This window comes from Mauremys mutica, chromosome 5 (assembly GCF_020497125.1).
Source record: "Mauremys mutica isolate MM-2020 ecotype Southern chromosome 5, ASM2049712v1, whole genome shotgun sequence".
Classification (NCBI taxonomy): Eukaryota; Metazoa; Chordata; order Testudines; family Geoemydidae; genus Mauremys; species Mauremys mutica.
The window spans coordinates 70,090,642-70,106,026 of record NC_059076.1 but is presented as its reverse complement, the minus strand read 5'-3'; the positions used below and the strand labels follow the sequence as shown (position 1 = coordinate 70,106,026).

Below are 15,385 nucleotides of genomic sequence, written 5' to 3'. Positions count from 1 at the left end.
AAATACACAGCACATGAAAAGATGGGGGGTCAGTGCTAACGAGCCAGTTCAATTAAGATGGAAGTGGCCTATTCTCAACAGTTGACAAGAAGTAGTGCTAATGAGGCCAGTGCAATCAAGGTGGTCCATTTCAAACAGTTGACAAGAAGGTGTGAGTATCAGCAAAGGGAAATTAGTTTTTGTAGTGACCCATCCACTCCCAGTCTTTATTTAAGCCTAATTTGATGGTGTCCAGTTTGCAGTTTCTCATTGGAGTCTGTTTTTTTAAATTTTTTTGTTGAAGGATTGCCCTGTTTAAGTCTGTTATTGAGTGTCCAGGGAGATTGAAGTGTTCTGCTGGTTATTGAATGTTATAATTCTTGATGTCTGATTTGTGTCCATTTATTCCTTTGTGTAAAGACTGTCCAGTTTGGCCAATGTACATGGCAGAGGGGCATTGCTGTCACATGATGGCATATATCACATTGGTAGATGTGCAGGTGAATGAGCCCCTGATGGTGTGGCTGTTGTAGTTAGGTCCTATGATGGCGTCCCTTGAATGATAGATATGTGGATAGAGTTGGCATTGGGGTTTGTTGCAGGGTTTGGTTCCTGGGTTAGTGTTTTTGTTGTGTGGTGTGTAGTTGCTGGTGAGTATTTGCTTCAGGTTGGGGGGCTGTCTGTAAGCGAGGACTGGCCTGTCTCCCAAGGTCTGAGAGTGAGGGATTGTCCTTCAGGATAGGTTGTAGATCCTTGATGATGCACTGGAGAGGTTTTAGTTGGGGGCTGTAGGTGATGGCTAGTGGTGTTCTGTAACTTTCTTTATTGGACCTGTCCTGTAGTAGGTGACTTCTGGGTACCCTTCTGACTCTGTCAATCTGCTTCTTCACCTCACCAGGTGGGTAAAACTACAATTTATACCCGCCTACTATATTTTCCACTCCATGCATCTGATGAAGTGGGTTTTAGCCCAGGAAAGCTTATGCCCAAATAAATTTGTTAGTCTGTAAGGTGCAACAAGGACTCCTTACTGTGTTTTTTTTAGAAGTTGGAGAGAGATTGGTTGCATGGGTTTGGGATCATTGATCACTTGTAATGGTAGGAGGAAACAGGTCTGGAACACATTATTTATGGGGTGGAGACCAGTTTGTGGCATTTTCAACTGGTCCCATCATTTCTGGTTCTTAGGGTGTGGACCAGTAGAGACTCACCCCTTCTATGCTTATTATGTTAAGCAATATTACTTGACTTGATCATGGATAATGCCTTAGGTTTCGGTTATATAAACACAATCATTCTGAATGATGCTACAGAACTGTAACAGGCTGTCACTTTTTGCTTGAAATATCTAGCCCATTACCAGGTATTGATACATTAAAATATTCAGCCAAACAAGATGTTTGGTAATTATAGTTATAGAATTACAGTATATAACATTTACCTACAGTCTAGAGCATATATCTAAAAGAAGTGTACAGTTTCACAACTCATCTTTTTATAATAGTTGGAAGGAGAATAATTTCTAAATTAATACATTTGTGACCTTCTCCATCCACACAAAATAATTTAGTTTATTTTCAGTTTCAGATAAAACTTTTAAATAACCTATGCAACATTAATAACTTTTCAGTATAGTGCTGTTTTTACTTAACTATTTTTTTGTTATATAGATTCTATGGAGGTATTTATTTTCCCTAAACATCCTTGAAGTCCCAGTGTTCACTTACTGTTTACCCTTGGGATTCACCAATGCATCCTACTATATAAAAAAACAACAACGTTGTTTAGTCTTAGCTGTTAATTGCTTTTCATTCTTGTAGTATGTATATAAACAAACATTGCAATGGATAATGTACACCGAGTAGAGCTTAATGGTCCTTTGGCTTCACTGTATAGTAGCAAATGTTAATTCTATAATGGATTATACTCTCGTGATTTCCTCCAGTGGGTTTTAGTTTGCTAAATGCCTAAGTCCTCAAGGAGATTAATTTTGATAGTGAACATAGTTCGAGAAAAGTAGAGAGAATACCAAGGGAGTCATCTCCACTACTACTGAGAATAGTTGGTTTTCTGTTTCTCCTAATAAACATTTAAACTTTTTTGTCCCTCCATAACTAAAAACTAATTTAACACTGAAATAATCTTAAATCATGTTTGATGCCTCCATGACTGACTGCTGTTGAGACTGCACGGTTCTTTTTAAAAAAAACAGTATTTTTTTATGATTCTCATCAATTAAAAGATTTAAAAAAAAATCCAGAGACAATGTAGTGTTCATTCAAATCCAGATAGTCTCTTGACTTTTTGGCTTTATTCAGCAAAATTTCACAGTGTGAAATGTACTTTCTTTGCTGATGGCAGTGTTGGTATTTTTATATTCAACTGAATGCTAGTTATAGTTTGCATATTTTTCTAGTGACTAGTAGCAATTAGTTTAATTTTGTTCTCACTCCTAAATTTGAAATGCCATTTTCTAAGTATAAGCAAATTTCCATAATCTTCCAGTCTTGGTTACTTCCAATTGGTATCTCGCATCATATGTGTCGAATGCTATCTTTTAAAGATAAATTATTGAATGGTGACAAGAGTTAGGGATTATCCTGAATGAGGATACAAACTAAACCCCCTTGGACTTTGGGAGATCCAGATCTGGATCTGAACTTTGTCTTAGACCTATTTGTAATGTAGATGCATTTAAAATGACTAAAACTGTAGGGCTTCCATTCTTGAGAAACTATTGCAATTCAAAGAATTCAAGTTTAAGTTCAATAGCTACTTAATGTTCATAGAATTTCACATTTCCATTATGAACAGCTTTCTTGAAGGACAGCCTGATATTCTAACAGCAGTTGGCCGCCTTGAACTATGGACTGTGGGATGAAAAAACTTGGAAGCAGTTTCCAGCTGATGTTCTGCTGCTGTTGTCTCTCTTGGCTGTTGATTTGGTGCAGCAGGAGTTTCCAGATGGTGAACTGTTTTCTGTGAGTGACTGTGCCAGTTTAAGTTGGCATTGCCTTTAGGAAATAGAAGCAGTTCTTAGCAGCCAGTGAGCTCCTTATGACTGCCGCTGGTGATAGAAGGATCATAGCCATCTAAAATCTAGGTTCTTTTTTCTTTTTAAAAAGCTGCTATTCCTGACAGAGGAGCTAGTTGGACAAGTATATTGTATTTGGCTGTAGGTGTTGGAGAGAGTCTGTCTTCACATTTCCACATGTGGAACTTAACTGACCATTGTCTGGTTATGCCGAAAGAAGTCAGGAGACATTTGACATGGGTTTAATCAGGCTGCAACTTTATTAGATGTCTGGGACTACTCGGCAGATAAGTGTACAGTGCAGCAAACCCATGTTTATTCCATAATTACCCAGGGAGCTTTTCCTAGCTCCCCCTCTTTTTCTATCCATGTTCCTCTGGCAAATCCATTGCTGGGACCTTACCATACCCGGGGTGTGGAGCTTCCACCAACTCCCCCTCTTTTTTCCCACAAATCCATTGCTGGGACCTTACCATCCACCCCCACCCTCGTAAGAGGGTTAAGGTGGGCTAAAAAAATGTGGGGTTGGCTCCTTGCCGTACCAATCATAGGAGTCCTAACCACCCCCCCGTTCGTTCCTTTAATGCACACCTCTTTTAAAGTCCTTTTCCAAGCCATTTATCCGATCAGTGTATGCCTTTCCTATGGCGTACCTGTACTGGACATCTGTCACAAGGAAGTGCCAGAAATTAGCTTGGCTGCCTCCTCCCCACATGGACTCAGGTTCCCAGACATTTCCTAATGCTGTCCTTTAAATTAGTTAAAAACATGGCAGCACCTAAGTTGAACAGGTGAACCCCATCCTCCAGAAACAACGCTGCTGTCCCATATACTATGCCAAGACGTGAAATTACCACCCCTCCTATGATCCCAAGGAATTTGGCCACCTCCCTGTTCACATACCTCCTTGCCTTTTCCACCCTGGTGTGGGAGAGGTCCCTCATGGCTCCTTGCCAGACTCTGCGCAACTCCTGGAAAAAGTTCAAGGATCAGCCCCAAGTCCCTCCTTGCTCTGAGCATTAGTTCCATCCTGTTAAGCATTCCCAAAGCATTTTTTCCAAGGTGCACCATAATTGTATCTGGGGACCACTGACAGCCTGCACAGCATACAGCATCGGTATTAGTTGATGAACCCAAGCCAATATGGTGGTAAGAGAAAAATTCCTTCCCAGCCCCCGTAAAAAGGGGGCAGCTAGTGTAATGTCCACAGCAGGTATTGACCAAACCTGGTAATTTACCACCTAAAAGGGGAGGATCTGGACCTGGAGCAGTGGGTGGGCCCAGGTCTCCTCCTCCCACCCGGGCTTAGTCAATAGGTTAATTAAGTGCCACACTGGTAAATAGTACAATGGGTCAATGATATGATATTCTTAACCTTTTTCCAGAGGGTATGGCTGGAGAGTCTTGCCCGCATGCTCGGGGTTCAGCTGACCGCCATATTTGGGGTCGGGAAGGAATTTTCCTCCAGGGTAGATTGGCTGTGGCCCTGGAGGTTTTTCGCCTTCCTCCGAAGCATGGGGCAGGGGTCGCTTGCTAAAGGAGTGGGGGGATCAGCTTATGTGGCCTGCATCTTGCAGGAGGTCAGACTAGATGATCATAATGGTCCCTTCTGATCTTGAATTCTATGATTCTATGATTCACCCCCACTCGCCACTGGGAAAGTGGCTGGACAATTGACTGCAGTACTGTCCCTTGGAAGCAGGGAGCACAGATGGTGAGACAGCTGGAGAGCTGTGTCATGAAGAGGACACTGCAGTCATGGGAGTGACATGGGGTCGAGAGCAAACATGACAGTGGATGAGTCACCATGAAGAGGGGGTGTACCAACCTGCAGCACTAATCCCCAACATGACCAGCAGGAGGCACCACAGTGGTGAATGGACCCTGCAGATGCATGAATGGGATGTGAAAACTCCTATCAGCAAACTTAACTTCTTCTGCCATTATTTTTTAAAGATTGATATTCTCTCTGGTTTGTTTAAAATTTAAATGCTGTCAAGCATCAAAACCCAACTCATGAATACAGTTTCTATTGTCATATTATTTCAAGATATCTAAAACATGAAATCTCACTGGCGGTTGAGACTGGCACTATTTAAGCTGAGAAAACTAATAGTGTCATGTTCAAGAATGCCAGCTTACTTCACAAAAGATTGAAGCATAGCCAAAAAATCTGCTTTAAAAAGTTGAACCATATTTCATTTATTCTGAAGAAAATTAACACTAATTATTGCTTCCTTGGATATTATTCAAATACTTCCTTTCCTTTCCACCACCATTTAAACGTGTACAGAGGTGCCAATCAACATTTCCAGGATAAAGTAATAGCAGAATAACTTTCTCACACCACTTATGAACATCAATATGAATTTACTGAGGATGTCTTCCTCTAAGTGAGAGAAGCCACTGAAGCAAAAGAGCAGGGTATATACAGAATTTGGAATAGATAATTTAACAAAAAGTCATATTCATGTTGTGGCAGAACTGAAACGCTGGAAATCGTTCCCTTTATTTTGTATTAGCAATTGTACTCTGCAATATTTTCCCTTCCAAATCACCCTCTGGCTTCTCTAAAATATAACTTACGTTATTTGTTCCTATTGTCATTGTCTTTGGCAAATACTATAGACTACAAGTCGTGGTTACGTTTGCTTTACTATTAACAGCTTATATACTGTGCCATGGGCTTGCATGGCACGAACAAAAAAATACATTCTTAGGCAATATCCATGCTTTGTGGTAAGGTACCCCTGACTTCCCTGCAAGGGTTAGTTATATCAGAGTGTACCATAAGGAGAAGCAGCCACTATTCCACATTACCTGAAGATGGGGCAGGAAGGGTTGGAGAGTGTCTGTCTGAAGCCTTGACTCTGCACATGTGCATATAGATGTAGGCACTAGCCACTGAAGTTGAACTGGCATGGAAGAGAGAGAGGGGATATAAGGCAGACACAGATTACTATCCCTCACCTTCTCTTGGGGCAGGGGTAGTACCAATGTCCAGATTGTGAAGCAGATGCTTGGAGTCTACGGTCTGGGCCTTGGGCTCTCCCTGAGGCAGCACAACTATACACTGCCCCTTACTCCATGTGGGTGTGGTGAAGCTGCAATCTATCCCTAAATTGGATGGGTAAAATACAAACCAGTTAAAGGAAGAGATGTCAGGGTGAGAGTGTGCAGAGTCTTAATCAACAAGTAAGAAAGGTGGGTTTTCATGATTGGGGTTCCATTGTGTTAGGCAGCGTACAGAACAAGAAACAATTCCTGACAGAGTTTACAGGGTAAATTTTTTAAATGTTCTTAAATCCCATTAACTGTCAGTGAGATTTAGGCTCCTAAGGGCCATATCTTTAAAAATTAAAGATGCAGATGGGTGCCTAAGTGCTTTTGAAAATCCCAGTAGGCAGCTGTCTCCATCTTTAGGTGCGTAGATACTCTTAGGCATTTAAGGCCACATTTTAAAATATGTATCTGGAAAGTGTGATTCCCAGTGGTGGGAGATAGATTCATACTAGCTCTGCTCAAGCTAGCACACTAAAAATAGCAGTGTGGATGTTGCTGCTTGGGTGGTGGCTCAGGCTAGCCACCCAAGCTTGAACCCCAGAAGGTCATGGGAGCTTGGACTTGGGTGGCTAGCCTGAACCATTGCTAATGTAAAAGCATCCACACTGCAATTTTTAGAGCACTGGCTTGAGCAGAGCTAGCATGAGTCCGTCTACCTGGACTGGGAATCACACCTCCCAGCTTCAGTGTAGATATATCCCAAGTCACTTTCACATCGTAGTTGTGTGGTAGAGCCATAAGGATTTGGGGAGAGTCAATACTCTGAAGTAGTGAATGTTTAGATTTCAGTTCTGCTTTGATAGTAACAGGGAAACAAAGTATTTTAATAAAGAACAGTCCTACTGAATGAATTTAGTCATGAACAGTACACTAGATATTATTTTTGTTCCTATTTTCAAGAGTTTTTAAACAAATAAAAATATATATTACAGTAATCACTGTAAAGGAGGTGCTAACTATGGGCAAGACTTTTGTGTCTTATCATTTCAAGGGAGCAAGCTATGTTGAAATGCATTCTGCAGGATCTCAAGATATTTAAGTCTCAGGAGGACTGCAAAGAGCTACAAAAGGATCTCTCAAAACTGGGTGACTGGGCAACAAAATGGCAGATGAAATTCACTGTTGATAAATGCAAAGTAATACACATTGAAAAACATAATCCTAACTATACGTATAAAATGATGGGGGTCTAAATTAGCTGTTATCACTCACAAAAGAGATTGAGGAGTCATTATAGATAGTTCTCTGAAAACAGTCACTCAATGTGCAGCAGCAGTGTGTTTCTAATAATAACAATAATTAAAAAAAAGAGTTGGGAATCATTAAGAAAGGGATAGATAATAAGACAGAAAATATCATATTGCCTCTATACAAATCCATGGTATGCACACACCTTGAATAATGCCTGCAGATGTGGTTGCCCCATCTCAAAAAGATGTATTGGAATTGGAAAAGGTTCAGAAAAGGGCAACAAAATGAGTAAGGGTATGGAATGGCTTCCATATGATGAGAGATTAATAAGACTGGGACTTTTCAGCTTGGAAAAGAGACTACTAAGGAGAGATATGATAGAGGTCTATAAAACCATGACTGGTGTGGAGAAAGTAAATAGGGAAGTGTTGTTTACTCCTTTTGTTATGAGAAGAACTAGGGGTCACCAAATGAAATTAATAGGCAGCAGGTATAAAACAAACAAAAGGAAGTATTTCTTCATACAATACACAATCAACCTGTGCAACTCCTTGCCGGAGGATGTTGTGAAGGCAAGACTATAACAGCGTTCAAAAAAGAACTAGATAAATTCATGGAGGATAGGTCCATCAATGGCTGTTAGCCAGGATGGGCAGGAATGGTGTCCCTAGCCTCTGTTTGCCAGAAGCTGGGAAAGGGAGAAGGGGATGGATCACTTGATGATTACCTGTTCTGTTCATTCCCTCTGAGGCACCTGGCATTGTCCACTGTCAAAAGACTCTATGATCTAAAAAAACAAAATGAAACAAACAACAAAAAGACACCCAACCAAATTAGATTCTATTCTCATTGGTCTACAGTAATACATTTCCAAGAAATTAGATTAGGTGTAATTATCCTGAGAGGTTAAGCAACTCTATATCCCCATTACTATACTTATATAACACATTTTAATACCATCTCACAGTAGGACTAACTTTAAGCCCTTTGAGATATGCAGACACCAGACATCACCTTTGGCTACGTAATACCCTGAGGAGATATTACTTGCTGCTACAGCAAGTAATAGTTATCCTTCCATTTCCCTCTTTTTTTCCTTCATAGCTTTTTATGAGCAGTCATAATTTCCCATTGGTTTTGTTTGTTATTCTGCATCTGATCAACAGATGAGTGGTTGGTCTAAACCAATCCTGAAGGAAGGAGAGGGACAGGCTCTTATTTTTGGGGAGGAGGGGAGTGGGATGAGGAGGAAGGTGCCATTTGATTGTAGCTAGAAAATGTTCTAATGTATCCTGTGCAGTGAAGGAAGGCTGCTGGAGATTTCACTGGGCTAAAGGCTGTATGAACAAGTGATTATTGAGAGTGCATTCCCTTGCTGGTTTTCAAGAATCTTTGTATGATGTCATCATGTAAATATTATTAGTGAAATGCATACACTGGAATTCAAGCTGATGTTAAACAACCTCCAGTAATTCAACAGCTCAGCTATCAGACATTCGCTGAAGTATAGATTTTAATAGCTGCGTATGTAAAGAATGAAAGAAGGCTGATTAGCATTCTCTCAGCACAGTACTCAGTGGCATGTTGTCAAAAACATGTGAGCTATGTGAAACACACCTTACAAAGGCTCAGTGGAAATATTTTCCTTTTCTTTCAACTGAATAAAAATCCCAAGATTTAGTTCAGGCAGTTTGCTCTAATCTGACACACCCAGGATGTTTCAGGCATCTTATTTTTCATAGCACATTGTGAGTCACAGACTCGAGCTGTCTGAGTTGTGGGGTATTTTTCTTTCCATTTGTTTCTCATATTAATGATATAAAGGGATAGGTGATCCCTTTTGGATAAAATAGGAATTGACCACAACCACTGTCCAAAACTCAGATGTTTTGTTGAGATTTGGAAAGGTTTGGTTACCTTTTTGTCACCGTTATTTTCCATTGCTATGCTGCCTGGTGCTTCCTGGTTATGGCTGAGGGCCAAAATACCCAAAAGAAGGCTGTTCATATGGTATTTGCAGGCTGACCAGGAAGTACTGAAAATTTTGAAGAAATGCCTGTTTTCATGAGATTTCCAGCTCCATCTTACTGACTCTCAAATAGGCTCAGATAGGTGGATAACTTACAGAAAACTTCTAAAAATCTTTGGCGGCTTGTCCAAACCTAGGACACAAAAGCAGCTATTCAATATGTGGACCTCCAAGATAAAATTTGAGTTCACCGGGAAAAATCTGAGAACAGTCTCATGTCCTGCTCCATTTCTTAGGGTCCTATTGTATGACAGAAGGTTAATAGTTAAGTGTCCAAGCAGTTTCTGTTCCAACTTTCACCATTCTAAGATTCCAGAACACCTTCAGCTTCACAGATACTCCATAAGGAGGTACTATGATCATGCATAGATAACACAGTGAGTGGGTGATTAATAAATACCTAGAATGATAGACTATGACCCTTGCAACCACCTCTGAAACATTATGCGTATTTAGGGTCCAGTCCAGCTCCCATTAACATCACTGGTCCCTTAGAACCCGGCTTTTTCTCAACACCTTTGAAGTATTGCATATAGTATAGAGACTCTCTCTTAATATCTCAGCTGCTTGCTACTGGAGAATTATTTCATGGTTCCTACTTTGCTAATACATCCATCAAGTTGTTTTGGACAGATAAATACAAGTCTACATCATTTAATGTGGAGATAATATGATTTTCATCACAAATACATTAGTTTGAATGACACTAGTAGAGATTGCTTGTCTTTTCAATCTGCCTCTCTGTCTAATTTTGTCATCAAGTGCCTGGGACTATCTATATAACAAAACATCATATTTTATATTGAATTGTAACTAGTAGGGCATGAGGGAAAATAATATTCTGTTTGCCATTGGGGAGGATATTAGTTGGTCTTTGGGTACACCCACTCTTGGAGCTATAAAGCTTCACAGAGGAATACTTTTGCCATCATTAATTTTAGTGTACACTCTTCCACTGAAGAATGAGTGTAACTCTCATTAAAATTTGAGAGTTAGGCATCATGCACTCCCAGTTACTCTAAGTGTTATCTTACTCGAGTGTATGAATCTATAGTTCTGATGTATCATGCCCCACATCCTGCAACTTTTTTCAGCTGTTTTGGTAAATTTATATTTGCTGTCCCAAAAAGTAAGTGGCACATACTTCTGGTATATTTTATCTGCTCAATTTCTTGTTTTGAATTCAGCAGATTCCCACAGTGCTGCTGATAATGAACAACAGAGCTTTGGTACAGAAGCTCATGCAGATAAACACCTTGCAATGCTCATATAGCAATTTTATATGAAACATTATGTTGCTGCATTTTTCTCCTTTGATAAATTGGGTTTGCACATATTATGCAAGTTTCTGAGGGGGGGAAAAACCCGTAATGCTCTAAACCAAAATATATGTTGTTTTAGTGAATAATCATGCTGCTTCTTAAAGGGAGAAAATGTTCATTGTGATTATACTTATGGGGAGAAAATAGTTTTCTCAAAATCATGTCTTGCTAAGATATTTACTGCTTTTTTTCTTTGAAAAGATGAAAAATAGTTGCTTTGAGAAATCAACAATTTAAGTTATGTTTGAGGTGCCTTTAACAGTCATTTTAAAATAAATACTTTGTTTTAAGATCAATGTTTTTTTAATGGAGAAATATCCAAAAAGCTGCCACAGCAGGTCTAACTTACCAGAGACCTTTAGGATAATGACTCCAGGGAGGAAAAAAATAATTTATTTCTAGCATTACATTTTTACAAATAAGAGTGTGGCAACATCACTATGGTGACATTTTACTGTTATCCTTTTTTAATAGCCTGTCATTATTAGTCATGGCTATCTCAAAATGACATATAATTCTCACAACTATGAATATAAAAGTATGTTAGATGAGGCACAGAAATATTTGAGGATGACATCTTGTGTTAAATGTTTACCATAGGAATCCCTGTTTAGCATTTCATTTGATCAGTTACCCATCACCATGATATCTGGGTGCTGTCTGATACTACCTTCTGTGTACTTATGCAGATGTGTGCATATACACAGTAGAAATACAAACTCAATGATTACCTAAAGTTGTTCATTATGCATATATAAAGATGCAATAATGTACAGTTCATACTGAAAACTCTTATGAAAATGTTAATGTTACACAAGGAAGCACTGAAGAACAATGAAATGCCAAAATCAAGTTTACAAATTCAACCTTAACTCTTAACCTTAACCTACCTCCTTGAAGATATAAAGTTTAGAAATTTATTAACATAGTGCATTAGCCATAGGCCATTGTGTATAATACAATAATTATTTTAAATTGACACAACTGCAAAACAAATCCAAATTTTAAGGACACAAGTTAAAAACAAGATTAACACTTTCCTAAAATAAGTTATACTGGTAAAACCACCATGTCTACACCAGTATGTGAAAATAAGATTTAAAAAAATATTAGGAGTACACTATTCCATTTAGGTCAAAAGTAGCCTCTCTTTTATGGCAAACCAGTAAATAAGGTGACAGCCTGTATATCTGAAATATTTTTCAGTGTGTAGCAAATATTCTGATTTCTGAGGTGATATGGTTAAAGGCATCTGGGCCAGAAAGGGAGATAACCATTTATTTCTTGGGTGACAGTACAGGTTACAAGGAAATAAATAGTGTGGTAAGTCTTCAAACTGACCAGACACAGAGGGGCAAAGGCAATTACATTTCTTCGTACCAGTACACCTCCTTTCCAAATAGGCCATCTACAGAGTTTGGAAGTGGAGCTCTGTAAAGGCCCTCCTTAACATACTGCTATTCAAAATATCCTAATATTTCTCATAACTGTGACTTTCTTTAAGTGAGAAAGCCAAAGAGACATTTGTTATATGAACAATTGTCATATCCAGTTTTTTGCACATATCTTCTGCAATGAGCTTAATTCAGGTTTTCATACTTTTGCCTACAGTCTTAAGTCAAATTCCAAAAAACACGAAGAATGGAGGGAATACTGAACTTGCAAAAGCCAAGGGAACTTTAGGGTATGGATATCGTTAAGCTGTTCTTCCAGACATAACTTTGGAATGTACTGTTGATTCATATTTGGAATATGGAGCCAATAATTAATATAAAGGCATTGGGCTTTGGTCAAAATAGCACATTCCCCTACCTCTGCCATGAGCTGGGACGTAATTTGGGAGGCTGAGTATTCTCTTTAAAAATTTTGTGCACAATCTCTACTTACTAAGATTCTTGCAGCCCCAAATTTCCACACCATAAAGTATTTGGATACAGACATTAGGTTTGAAAACTCTAGGAGCTGGAGTGATTAAATTGCGCTCATCAACCGAAATAAAATGCAGAACTGCTTGCATAGAATGTAAAGCTTTTTTCTTTACTACCTCAATATATTTATCCCATTGGCCATTATATGTAAAACAAATACCTGAATAGGGGAAAATCTAACCTGTTCTATATAATGGCCATCAATCATCCATTTAGGAAGCCTGGGTCTGCGACCAAGGACAATTACTTTAGTTTTCTGATAGTTTATTGTCAGGCGCTCCTTCTGGCAATAAGACCTAAAGTCCTTTAACATTTGCTTCAAGCCTAGAGGAATTTGGGACAGCAAAGCCATGTCGTCTGAAAAAAAGTAGGACTGATACAAATTGGTTCAGAATTTTGGGAGGGAATTATTGCATCCCTTCCGAAGCCCTTACCTCATTAATATAAAAATTGAAAAGGAAAGGGGCCAATAGCCAATACTGATGGATATCTTTTTGCAATGGTTATAGGGTTAGCTAACATTGCTGTCCTGTCTCTGGCCACTATTTGGCTATGAAGAGCACTCAGGAGATAAAGTAGCCTAGAGTTGCTAGCCCCCCCTGATTTCAGATCGACAAAGGTTGCATAAAATTTTTACCATGGGAGTGGGGGGGACAACATTTAATTTAATCAAGTGAGTGGACAAAGCAGTTATCAATGTAAGGCAGCCATTTTGGAAACTGGCTTGTTCCTTGGAAAATAAATTATAATCTTCAGCCCAATCTACATGTAATGTAGGCTCCTTTGTATGACACAGACTTCTGTCATATGATCATTTAATACCATTACCTCACTTAGGTCCTGATTCTTCAAAGTGCATAACTTTAAGAACGTGTAGTACTGTTGCTGGCACAGAGGGCCCGAGGGGGGCAACAGCGAGGTTCGTTGCTCGGTGTGCGTCGCGCCAATGAATACACCAGGGTGGAGAAGCAGATAGAGTTTATTCGAGATCTCCGAAAAGGCGCTAGGAGACCAGCATGTCTCAAATCAAGCGCGCCGATACAAGCAGTTTTCCCTTTTTATCTTAGTTTCCCCCTTCCCCCCCTTCCTCCCTCCCTTCAGGCATGCAGGAGTGAAATTAGGAAGGCCAAATCACACTTGGAGTTGCAGCTAGCCGGAGATGTTAGGAGTAACAAGAAGGGTTTCTTCAGGTATGTTAGCAACAAGAAGAAAGTCAAGGAAAGTGTGGGCCCCTTGCTGAATGAGGGAGGGAACCTAGTGACAGAGGATGTGGAGAAAGCTAGTGTACTCAATGCTTTTTTTGCCTCTGTCTTCACAGACAAGGTCAGCTACCAGACAGCTGCACTCTGCAGCACGGTATGGGGAGGAGGTGACCAGCTCACTGTGGAGAAAGAAGTAGTTCGGGACTATTTAGAAAAGCTGGATGAGCACAAGTCCATGGGGCTGGATGCACTGCATCCGAGGGTGCTAAAGGAGTTGGCCAATGAGATTGCAGAGCCATTGGCCATTATCTTTGAAAAATCATGGCGATCAGGGGAGGTCCCGGATGACTGGAAAAAGGCTAATGTAATGCCCATCTTTAAAAAAGGGAAGAAGGAAGATCCAGGGAACTACAGGCCAGTCAGTCTCACCTCAGTCCCTGGAAAAATCATGGAACAGGTCCTCAGGGAATCAATTCTGAACCACTTAAAGGAGGGGAAAGTGATCAGGAACAGTCATCATGGATTCACCAAGAGCAAGTTATGCCTGACTAATCTAATTGCCTTCTATGATGAGATAACAGGCTCTGTGGATGAGGGGAAAGCAGTGGATGTGCTATTTCTGGACTTTAGCAAAGCTTTTGATACAGTCTCCCACAGTATTCTTGCCAGCAAGTTAAAGTAGTATGGGCTGGATGAATGGACGGTAAGGTGGATAGAAAACTGGCTAGATGGTCGGGCTCAACGGGTAGTGATCAATGGTTCCATGTCTAGTTGGCAGCCGGTATCAAGTGGAGTGCCCCAAGGGTCGGTGCTGGGGCTGGTTTTATTCAATATCTTCATTAACGATCTGGAGGATGGTGTGGACTGCACCCTTAGCAAGTTTGCAGATGACACTAAACTGGGAGGAGTGGTTGATACGCTGGAGGGTAGGGCTAGGATACAGAGGGACCTAGACAAATTAGAGGATTGGGCCAAAAGAAATATGATGAGGTTCAACAAGGACAAGTGCAGAGTCCTGCACTTAGGACGGAAGAATCCCATGCACTGCTACAGACTAGGGACCGAATGGCTGGGCAGCAGTTCTGCAGAAAAGGACCTAGGGGTTACGGTGGACGAAAAGCTGAATATGAGTCAACAGTGTGCCCTTGTTGCCAAGAAGGCTAATGGCATTTTGGGTTGTATAAGTAGGAGCATTTCCAGCAGATCGAGGGATGTGATCATTCCCCTCTACTCAGCACTGGTGAGGCCTCATTTGGAGTACTGTGTCCAGTTTTGGGCCCCACACTACAGGAAGGATGTGGATAAATTGGAGAGAGTCCAGCGGAGGGCAACAAAAATGATTAGGGGGCTGGAACACATGACTTATGAGGAGAGGCTGAGGGAACTGGGATTGTTTAGCCTGCAGAAGAGAAAAATGAGGGGGAAATTTGATAGCTGCTTTCAACTACCTGAAAGGGGGTTCCAAAGAGGATGGATCTAGACTGTTCTCAGTGGTAGAAGATGACAGAACAAGGAGTAATGGTCTCAAGTTGCAGAGGGGGAGGTTTAGGTTGGAGATTAGGAAAAACTTTTTCACTAGTAGGGTGGTGAAGAACTGGAATGGGTTACCTAGGGAGGTGGTGGAATCTCCTTCCTTA

At 40.3% G+C, this 15,385-nt stretch overlaps 1 protein-coding gene across 5 annotated transcripts in view; it reads left to right on the top strand.

The window, feature by feature from the left end:
• Nucleotides 1-15,385, top strand: part of MARCHF1 (membrane associated ring-CH-type finger 1) — a 410,845-nt gene that overhangs the window by 170,907 nt on the left and 224,553 nt on the right. The gene's annotated exons all lie outside the window — the stretch shown is intronic.